The 12,022-nt window shown below is 39.7% G+C and overlaps 1 protein-coding gene across 2 annotated transcripts in view; it reads right to left on the reverse strand.

The window, feature by feature from the left end:
- Positions 1-12,022, reverse strand: part of RNF182 (ring finger protein 182) — a 30,548-nt gene that overhangs the window by 17,925 nt on the left and 601 nt on the right. For both annotated transcript variants that reach the window (XM_054164190.1, XM_054164189.1), the window contains exon 2: positions 6,327-6,456. The gene's annotated coding sequence lies outside the window, so the exon portion shown is untranslated. The remainder of the gene's footprint in view (positions 1-6,326; positions 6,457-12,022) is intronic.

The raw sequence follows: 12,022 nt of genomic DNA on the forward strand, positions 1-12,022 counted from the left end.
TATTATTAAATCTTGGAAACAACTGTGCTTCACAATACATAATTCCAACCAGGGAATATCATCAGTAAAGAATTATGATGGCAATCTAGTAATTCATAAGGACTGCACAATACTCTTCCCTAACCCAAAAAGATAAACTTATTTTAATACACTGGGTTGTGCAGAAAGGAGCAGACAGGATCTCAAGGTCAGCATTTATGAATACAAGAATTGTGGCAGCCCCACTGGCAGGATATCAAGTCTGAAAGATATACTGATAAAACGTTATGTGAATGAAGTATTTGATACACACACAGACATGGTATGATGTGCAGATGAGACATTACAGCTTCAGATGTGTTACACATTCTGTAATCATACCAGGTGGTGTCACTGGCTTCCTAAACCAGTGGCTCTGAAAGAACTTTAGTTCCCATGGAGCATCAGTAGCAATCCTTAACCATTCAAGGTGTTAGGATTTTAACTTGGTGTGGTGGGTTGAAGTTTCCCCCCCAGCATTAACGTTGCCAGACCAACTCAGTTAGAAGCAAATGAAACTATATTTACAAGCAAAATCTACACTCTATGATGGAGTGCAATGAGTATGTACAAAATATTCTGTATTTACAATATTATACAGATATTTGCAATTAATAAAGAGCACAAGGACTCCCCTGGCCAAGGACTAGGGGAAGTTACTAGCTTCCCCCCGCTCCCTTACCCTCTTGTACAAAAGGGACAAGAGAAAGGAGCAGAGAAGTTAGACTTAGCCAAAGCCAGCTGATAAGCAGGTTATCTCTCCTGAGTGAAGCAAAACAGCCAGAAATGAGAAGAGAAAAAGGAAGAACTGAGAACTGTTATAGCACAGCTCATCTTATTCCAGATATTTATCCAATGAATTTGCTCAGAATAATCTTTTGTTTTCCTTTTCACACCCAATAGTGATTTATTTATATTTTTCTACTTTTCTGCTCGAAATCTGTAACTAAATTTTAAAGGCATAGCCTATAACCACCACACTTGGCTACTCAGAAAACTGAAGTACTAAGCATTATAATTGTCTGCAATGACTGGAAGACATCGTGCAGTGACACCTTAATAACATCATTAAGTACTAAATCTAAATGAAAGACAAAAGGACCTTTGAAGTAAATGCCCACTAATTCTTCTAAGTGCTCTGCAGTAAATCTTACTCTTGCTTACACCTGTGCAAAGCCAGTGAGCTGAATTCCATTGAGTTACTGATGTTGCATGAGCATAACTGAGCACGGAATACAAGATTGCTATCCCAGAGTCTTGGTGTTCTTAAAGTTTTTGAAATGGAGGTTAAAAAAAAACAACAGCCAAACCCAGAGATATCTGGAAGAGTTTTATGCCTAGAGTTGACAGAGGGAGATAAAGTGCAAGTAAAGAAAATTTAGGAAAAATTGGTTTCTAAATTGGCATCTTAAGGAGTATTGCTGGAAGCACATACTGAGGGAGAAGGTTTGAATGTTGCTAGACAAGGTGAACTTGTGAGGTGTTTCAAAGACACAGCATTATATTTTAGCCTGGAGAAGAGGAGACTCAGGGGTGACCTTATTGCTCTCTACAACTACCTAAAGGGAGGTTGTAGACAGACGGATGTTGGTCTCTTCTCCCAGGCAGCCAGTACCAGAACAAGAGGACACAGTCTCAGGCTGCGCCAGGGGAGGTTCAGGCTAGATGTTAGGAAAAAGTTCTATACAGAAAGAGTGATTGCACATTGGAATGGGCTGCCTGGGGAGGTGGTGGAGTCACCATCATTGGAGGTTTTCAGGAGAAGACTTGATGGGGTGCTTGGTGCCGTGGGTTAGATGTTTGGGTGGTGTTGGATTGGTTGATGGGTTGGATGCGATGATCTTGAAGGTCTCTTCCAACCTGGTTTATTCTAAGTATTCTATGTATTCTACGTATATGGTTTAGGATGACAGCCAAAGCAGACATGAGGGGGTTGGGTAAGGGAAGAAATGGAAGTGTCAAGTCAGTAGGAAAAACTAGGTTACAATACCAAAACTAAGGAAGTATTAAAGCACAGGCAAAGGTAGAAGGGGAGGAAAATGTTGTGTACTATACAAGAATAGATAATAGGAAAATTTGGTATTAATTGGATTATGAAAAGAACTTACATATGGCTTCTGTTGCCCACCATGCTGATGAGAATGAATGTGAAAAATAGTAACAGAATGATAAAGCAGGTGAGGATGTAGGAACAAAGCATGGAACTCATTTTGATACTGGAAATATCAGTAAAATCACTGAAGTGAAACATTAAGAGAACCAGCCAAAGCAAAATTCAGGAGAACACTCTTTTATTTTGTTGTATAATCAAATTCCTTTGCTATCACGACCAATCACAAGTGTTCACAGAATCACAGAATGTTAGGGGTTGGAAGTGACCTCCAGAGATCAAGTTCAACCTTCCTGGCCAAAGCAGGATCACCTAGGGCAGGCCACACTGGAATGCATCCAGGCAGGTTTTGAAAGTCTCCAGAGAAGATGACTAGTGTTAGTAAGCTGGTTAAAAAAATTCCAAACAAACAAAACACAAAATTCCCAAACAATTTGAAGAAACCCAAACAACAAAGAAACCCAAACAAACAAACTACAACAGGAGAGACTGGGGAGAGAGGAGAGTGATGCAGGAAAGAGATTAATTCACAATGTTTACTCCCTGAGTTGTTGCACAACCAACATGAAAGAAAATATAGAAGAGTAAGTCAGTACATTTCTTTGAGCACTGCATCAACAAATTAACGTTTTCATCTGCAAGTAGCCTATGTGTGCAATAATATTTAGCTAGATAATTTAATCCCACATTTCAAGAAAAATATTCAGTCATAGCCATGCTCTACCATCAGTACTGTGAAAGGACACTGATGGAGGGAGAAAAACACACATACAAACACATTCCATCCTGTAAGCCTACTCCAGCTAGAGGACACAAGATGTCTCTATTAAAATACTGATTCAAGACTGAAGAAAAAAAAAAAAAAGATTTCACAGAATTATCATGGAGTTACTTAAATAAAAGAGAAGCTTCATTTACACAGTTGAAAGCTGGGACACAATGCTTCGTATTAATTATTATGTTTGCTCTTTCCGGCCTGTCACAATGATGAACAATAATGATTGCATAGTGCGAGATAGTCACCATTTAGTTAATTCACTCAGTCTAGGCAGGGGATTAAAGATGTCTCTATCCTCTTCCATTCCTTAACAATGGCCCTTTCTGGTTCCAAATGTAGCTCAGAGAAACCCTGAAACTGGTGTGACCTGTGCACATCTTGCTTGACATATCCCAGAGCCTAAAAGCCAGCTGTGAGAATACAATGTCCACAACTCTTAACATCAGCCTTTCCGGGGCAGCTGGCACAGAGCTGACATACACCGCTTCCCTTCCTCTCAGACTTCCAGCAGACCAAGGGCCATCTCTGGTGTCTGTGGCAGTGCCATTCTTTGCTTATGTCAAATAAAAACCGGGGAAAAAAACGAGTTTCATGGACATCTGGAGCTGTAGATGGGAAGTGAGCTTTGTTAGTGTCCTTGCTGGAAGCAGTGGGTTTAATGGAACAAAATCCCCAGTCTTTGTCCATTTCCTATCAACACAATTCTCTGTGGTTTCCCCACTGGAACTTTGCTCATCAGTGAATGTATGATGCTTGCTGTTTGCTGCCTGGCACACTGCATTTCTTTTTTGCAGATGGGTGAATAACCATTCATATATCTGACTAGAGTCTTTCTTTTGCTAGAGATATGGAACTGCATTTGTGTGGGGCAGCTGCTCAGTATTTGTGCGCCAGTCTGAACGGCCTAGTATGTCACAGTGGACAAATGACGTCATTTCTGGAGCAGGCTTCACAGGAACTGTGCCACTGCTTAGTGCTATGAATGCTGATGAAATCACTTTCCCAGTATTTGTTTACTCTCTCTGAACAATACAGGTCTTGCAGTATATGTGCGGTTTGAGTTTTTCAGACTCAGGCTGTTATCTGAGCACTTCACTCTCCTCCAGTGTGTTCTCTAGAAAATTTGATCTAAGCATTGCAGTGTGTATTGGCAGTGAAAAGTTAGGTACTTTAACAGAAGTTAGTTAGGTACTTTAACAGGCATACTGCCAGGATAGAAATTGATAGAAGTCTTATTCCTAATCCATGGTTTTTCCGCAAAGACCCAAATCTTCTATCTTTCCTACCATGAAAAATTATCAAAACCAACCAACCAAAACTTCAGACAAACCCCAGCAAACCATTCCAATCCAATTCAGCTCAAAGCTGATGCCAAACTAATATTAATGTCCTTCTCTGGAACATTCTGACATACTCTACCTGCTGCCCTTCCGTCTGTTTAGACCCCAAATTCTGCACAGCAAAGGCTGTATTGCATCTTGTCCATCAAAGGTATTGCTAATGTTTTAACAATCATGAATCTGATCCATCAGCTATGAGCATTACTGTAACACACACATACACACTTGACTTTTAATTTTATGCATCTACAAACATTAAAGCAAATGCTGATTGAAGCTGCCCCTCAGCAGTGCTCCAAACGTCCCAAGACAAATGCAACATGATCAAACACGATCAAAAGAGCTCTGGACCAAAAATAATGGCATAATATTAGCCTTACTCTTCAATGCAGACAGTAACATGCTGAACTCTGTTTTGGGTGGTTGTTTTTTTTCAACTCCCAGGAGTTATAATTTGTCAGAGCACTATTTCATGCTTCTTTTTGCTCTTTATCAGTGCTTTACTTAACACTTCCAGTGTGTAAGCGGCAAAATAAAACATCCAGGATAACTCTCTGAAACACCTTTTAAAAAGATTATCTGTGTTCCATTGAGGTTGGGTTTTCTGTACTCAGGTAAGATCATAAATGAAAAAAGCTGTGACAGAACTAAATATAAAGATACAGCACTGCTATTCAAAGAGGTGCAGAGTAAAGCAGTAAAATGGAGGTGACATCAAATACGCAGCAGGATTGTTTGTTACAAGTTACTATTTTGCAGTCAGTGAAGAGAGACTTCTTTTTTGGACGTTTACATAGGATTATGTCCACAGCTACTCTCTAATGATCACAGTGTGTGAAATTGTTTTTCCTCCTGGGCAACAGGCAAACCAAAGGCAATAAGGATGAACTTGTTTATATAGTAATATATAGCAGTGTATGTAGGCAATTTCCACACATGTGTATGTAATGTCTGTTTACAGCTCTGGTGTATCTGACAAATATAAACATACATGTGTGCATATCTGCATAATTTAAAATACTCTAGCTCTCTTGAGAGGGTAGCATATATAAATGTGTCTGCATGTCTCTGGGTGTGTGGACTAGAACTACAGAAAAGCTGTTATCCCCTCAAGAGACTTACAGTATTTCAAATACACACACACTCTACGAGCTGTCTATATACCTGACAGTGAGTCAAGCATCATATTGTTATTAAAACTCAAAACAAATTATGAGACTGGCACAAGTGACATTTTTTAAATGAATAATTTTACTTTACTGAAACAGAAAAATAGGCAGATGACATAATTTTTAACAGGGAACCAAGTTCAGAAGGCTGTTCAAGTTACTCATAGCCATACCTGAAATAACAAAACTGCATTAAAAAGAAGACCCCAAAAAAGTTCTTTTTGATGGGTTTTTGTGACATGCCTCCCTCCTCCTCCAGAGTCAATGAGAATTCATATATTAATGAGATTATGTCAAGAAGCATTATTGAAGTCATACACTGATAAACACACTGAAAATTATTGTAATTCCCTAACCCCCAGACTTCAGCGTGAATCAGATGTTTTGGCCGTGTTACAATAAATTCATAGAAAGAAGCTTCATAATGGCAATACCACCAGATCTGTAAGTCCAGCACACTACTGTGGGACTTGCTATCTTGGGAGATACACCAGGGAAAGGCAGGCAGACACCATTTCACTCAATGTTCCTCCATTCAGGGGCACAGCAGTCATATAAGCACATTTCATTTATTCTTAAGAAATAGGCGTTAGATTTACTGGAAACTTAGTTAATTTGGGGGTTTGGGGATCACCTCCACACCATTAATTTTCATCTCTGCCTAACTCTAGGTCTTGTAACAGTTGTTTCCTTATTTTCCCATCCAAGTAAGCATGCTTCTTCAGATCCCTACTTGAGCACATACTCAAACATACACTTGTTTACATCACACTGAAAGCAGATGTATGCTTAAGTATGATCCTATTGCCTTAAGACACTTTATATTCTAGAATATAATTTGGCAAAATACAACATGTAAAATAGAGACGTGATGCTTGAGAAAACATTTTGGTGAGCTTCCAAGAACTTACCTGCCAGCTGCCAAGCTCTGGGCCCAATCTATTCATCCATCCATCCATCTCTCCATCACCCAAGTGTCTGAATGACTGATAAGAAAAACAGATGATTCATCACTGGTGTGTTCTCTGGTCTCTCTCTGTCCTGTTGGAAACATGATATTTTATGATTAAGTTGTTAATATTTCAAGCCAAGAGAAACTTACAGTATAAAAATGACAGTTTTTATCTTATTGGATATATATTCTTTCTAATTTTTAACAGAGAGGGCCAGAAATGAAAATTTTCATTGTTAGCTGATTTTTAACAGAGCAAGTACCCGTGCTTGTCTTCTCAAGTGTCAAATACCACCTTATAGCCAATGAAGAATAACATCAGCTGTGCAGTCAGAAGGTGCTCTCTCTCTTTCGGTCTTTTTGGAGTGATCTGACTTTTAAGATCATATTTCATTTCCATTTACTTTGCAAGCATTATTCAAGGTGTTGACCTCGAACTTAATAGCACAAACATCAAGAACTTATCTCAGAGACAAATAGGGGGGATAAGAGCTTCAGATCAGTCATGGAGGTGGCACAGAACAGAGAAATACCTTAGAATACTGAAAAATGCAAAGAGCACTTGCACTCAAGCAACTTTGCTTGAGTGATACACATCAAATGAGAAAGTAACAAAAGAAAACAGCATTCCTCTTTAACATTGAAGTATGTGCTAGATGCATTGTTACTGTATCAGATTGAGGCAGAGAAAAAGGTATGACTTTTCATGTAAGATGAGTACCTAACCTACACTGTAGGTTAAAGGTTCATAGACATTTTCCCACTAAACCCTGCCAGAAGGGATCATCAAATAGGCATGTTTTGAGGGGAGGGGCTGAGGACTAGGTGAAGAAGTGTTTTCACTAGTGGACTTGAAGGAAATGTAAAATAATGTCTGATAAATTGTACAGATTACACAAGAATTTGGCAGAAGAGTAAACAATTAAGAAGACAGAATTATATGGCAAACCAAGCTCATTCAAACAAAATGCATCTGAATACAATCAGATACAGATTCTGGTGTTACCAAACCAGTCTTTGGGAATGGGGCACTGACTAACAGAAAACAAATTATCTAAAAAAACATAGAGTCATATAATAGAATCATTTGGGTTGGAAGGAACCATTAAAGGTCCAGGTTCAGCTATGTGTAGGGACATAATGCTTCACCCTCTGTGACTCTCTGAGATCTTAGTAATATGGAGTTAACAAGGTGGGATGGGTGAGGAGGGAAATACAGCTGTTTTTTTACCTCTAGATACCACTACAATTTATATTTTGGTGAGAGTCAAACTAAAGTATTTGCACAGTTCTAATGTTCACATTTTATAAAGAATATTGAAGAACTGGTTAGTTTCTAACAGAAACAGTGAGGCCAGACCCCCTCTCCCCCCCTCAAAATCATCAGAAGATGAACAAAACTCCTTCAAGTGAAGGCTATAAAGAGCTCTATCTGTTTAGCTTATCTGAGAATGAGAGTCAACTTGATTACAGGAATAAAGCAATTAAGGATCAGGTACAAAAGCACTCTTTGATTTAGTGGATACAGCAAAATTTGTGCAATATGCTGAAAGCAAACACAAGTACTAGAACATTACAAAACACCAGCTTTTCATTGACTCCATGTTACAATACAATTTTAGTCACACAATCACACATCATTTTCCTCCACAGGAAGCTTCATTTGGTGTGCAGGAGAGTTGGTGGTTATTTAATGAATGCTTTGTTTTATTCTCTTTCTTAACTTGTGGCCCCACAACGCACTCACTGTACCATTTAAACCTAGCACCAAACACTACATGTCTGTCTGTGACTTTCATTTGGCTGTCACTTTAACAGCATATGAGTGTAATTCAGTGTACTGAAAAAGCTACAGGAAGATAAAAGCCCTCCTTACACATGGATGTTACACAACACTCCACCTGGACAGAGGGTGAGCCAAATGCTACTCAAAATTTCTGCTTAAGGTGTTTATAAAATTCTAGTTAAATAAGCTAAGTATTTTCAATAGTAGCAGAGGTACTGGTAAGCCATTTCAAGCTTTTTTGAGAATTACTTGTAGGAATTGTATAGAGTGAAAGGCCAGTATCAGCTTGAGGTTTGAGTAGGTTTGTTTCCATCACAGAATACTGCTGTGGAGATACTCTAGGTCCCCTGTCATGTATTAGGAAGCAAATGGCTTCTGCAGGTTCTTGGTAAACACCTGTAGGGTAGGCTCCTCAGGAGCCAAGCCATGCTTTCACAAAGCTATTTCACAGAAGAAGATTCAAGGTCAGACAATTTTTCAAGCAGACTCTGATCAGGTCACTGCTTGTGAGTCACCAAGGGATGTGTGCTTTACTTCCTGTTCACAGGAGCACATCTCCTGCCTGAGATTTCCAGATAAGCTATCCATCATCTGAAAGATGAGTTTTCTTCTTTGCCATGAACTGCTTGCCAAGGTAAGTTCCCCTGCCTGGAACACCACCTGCCCTGAAACTATTATGGAAAGGTTTGGGTTTCCTGATCAACACCTTTTGTCACAGATACTGCTGACGAAGCCTTCATGGTTTACAAAAGGGGGCCTAAAAGAAGCCTTCAGCCCCTAACTGTGCCATACACTGGGAGGATACAGAGCACACAGTCTAATATATACAGATATTCCTAGCCAGGTCTCCACCAGCCTGTCCTAGTTCCAGTGCCACCTCAACCTGACTCCTCATACCAGCCCCAGCTAGCCCTCCCATCACGCCCCTTGACTCCAGGGCAAGCTGCACATCAAACCCCACCTTGCTTCTCACTGCAGCCACATACATCTTCATCTGAGGTTTTCACACTATTTGGACTAAACTTAAATTGCTGCTGTGTAATTTGAACTTTTACTGACTGTTTGCATAGATCTTGTTTGAAGAGTTAATAAAGGTTTCTGCCTAGAGAGTTATTAAAGACCTCCATCCACTTGGAAATTTATCCAAGTTAGGCACTCGCATGTATACCCCTCCTTTCAAAATAATTTAGCTGTGGCACCATCAGATCTGAAAAAAAATGGGTTCATCTGTTGATAGTGACGAAGATAAAATGGGAGAAGTATGTTAAATCATGGCATTTATTATGCCTAAACTGCTGCACTGCATTATCCCTACAGGAAAACCAAGCTGGATGAAACTAGAGGACTGGGGTTTAAAAATTGCAGAGCTATAGAAGGCTAAAAGCTGTACATCTTGTTCTTGTTTATGTGTCCTTGCAAATGAATCTGAAACCTAAGGTAAGTTTTCAGGAGGCCTGAGCTCTTTGCAGCTTACCACAGCAGTCTCTCACTTGCAAAGGTTTTCTTTATACTAGAAAGACACAATTATCATATGTCACACTACACTAAGGTACACATCTGCTCATACTATGTTACTATCAGAAGAGTAGTTTATATTGGATAGGAAGCACTTCAGCACACACTGTGTGCAAAGGCCACAAGAGAATTTCCCCAGCTTGCTCTCTGAGGCTTCCTAACACTCCTTAGCAACCTTGCTGGAAGGACTGAAATCACAGCCCGTATACTTGAAATAGCTGCTGGCTACAGCAAGCACACATACATCTCCACAAAAACATTGAACAGAGTCATGAAACTGAGGACATAGACAAACAGGGTAAACTCGTAACAGCATGAGGAATACTGGCAAGCAGACTTCTGCAGTGGCCTTATTTCACTGTATAAACTGCAGAGTTTTAGAGGATGCTTTTGTGACAATTTGAGAACAGACTTCCAATAAACCTAGTCTGGACTGAGGAACATTAGAAAGGTGTGAAATGAGAGTCTGTGAAAACATGATCTAAGTGCTAGAACTGCTGGGACCAGTAGATACACATCTCAGGCTGTATTATGGGGCATACTGTCTACAGTGAGCTACTGCATTCATTGCTGGTACTGCCTCAACTACTATGTTGTTTTTCCTTCTGATAAACTTCATCAATTGAAGTTTGCAATTCTTCCACATGGAACAATTTTAAGAGTGAAATGTCACAGACTAACCATGAATATTTTTGCCTACGTCTTTAGCTTTTAAGGTGATGCCGAGTTCTGATGCTTCTCCTTGTCTGCCATCAAGCGAAGAGAACAGAAGTCACAGCTGACCTTTTCCTTCCTGCTAGCTGCATTCAGTTACAGATAGCCCAGGGTTTCTTCTCGAAATGCTATTTTCTATCATGCTAAGATAGTCTGAGGTCTCCATGTTTTACACATTAAATAAACTCAAGAGTGTGCTTTTCGGTGTGGCATAAAAACCAGAGGTCATTCATAAGAAGGCTATAACTTTTTCAACCAAACAACTGTGGTGACACTTCTGAAAGAAGCAAAGGACAAACACTGATAAACACTGAGCAAAACATTGCAAATAATAGAACAAAGAAATTCTGTCTTTGTGTTTTAACAAACCAGATCTGAATTCCACTGTATTGATTGCTGTATTTCTCATTTACATGTTACACTGAGAACTGTTTTAACCTTGATTAACCCTCATGTAAAACTTGCACATCTCTTGCAAGAGAAGCCTCTCCATTTCATATGCAACTCGTTTTCATCACTGTTGAAGAGAGCTGTATCTTTTCTTTCCAACCTATTAAATATTTTCACAGTTTGCTCAAATGGTATTGATAGTGCCACTTTTCATTTAACTATTTTATATACCTCTCAATCTTCCTCCAGTCAATACTTAGCCTCTGAGTTCTGCCACCCTGATATTACTCATCTACAGTGTTTTAAATCACATAATATGATATTTAGATTACACCTTACTTTTCAGGTTTTTTGTCCACCCACTCAATAACTATGATAGCCACACTCTCTTCATCTTGCAATCTCACATTCCATTTCCTTTTTTAATTTCTTGCTCATATCCAAGACTCCAATCTAGAGCATTCTCCTGGCTGCATACATGTCACAATTTTGATTGACCTATCAACTAGTTTATTTCCTAAATCACTCAGCAATGAACCATAGTGGCTGCTCCTAAGGACCTCATCATGCAGGGTCAGCCTTCTCTTATCACTGGGAAGTCGCTCTGAATTTTAAACTTCTTCTAAAAGGGATGGTGATTCACTACAGCTCAGACAGTACTCATTGAGCCTCTACAGAGCTCAGGCAACTGTCCTGCTCGTGACCTTCTCACTGACCCTCTCATTGACCCTCTGGCATGAGCATCTCAAGAGCTAAGAGTGGCTAATTCTTGACTAAGCTTGGTTGCCCAAGATAAGCAAACACTTACCACCTCTACCATTTTACCTCAGCTGTGTCTTCTAATGTACCAGGCTGACTTTGAAAGCTACAGGCTCGTGTCACGTTAAATTATTTCGGTACACTTACTCCTAAAAACAAGCAGTAATTTCATGATTACTTTTCAATACTGTCTTTCAGATTTATTTATTTTTTTTTAAACCTACGTAGTGTATTTTAAAGCTTCTCATCCTATTCAACATTATAAAGCTGAACAAATTAAACTTCGTAGCCCCAAAATTTCCGGGCGGGCGGGAAGCATATTTTTATAACAACAACAAATTATTACAATCAAGGAATAATCCTGAGGAGGGGATGGGCTGCTCCGGGAGGAAAGGCAAAGCCAAGCCCACCGGTTGCAGCCCGGGGCGCGGAGCCGGCCGGCACTCACTCCCCACCGGCCCGCCCCTAACGACGGCGCCAGCAGGGCGAGG

This window comes from Dryobates pubescens, chromosome 9 (genome assembly GCF_014839835.1).
Source record: "Dryobates pubescens isolate bDryPub1 chromosome 9, bDryPub1.pri, whole genome shotgun sequence".
Classification (NCBI taxonomy): Eukaryota; Metazoa; Chordata; class Aves; order Piciformes; family Picidae; genus Dryobates; species Dryobates pubescens.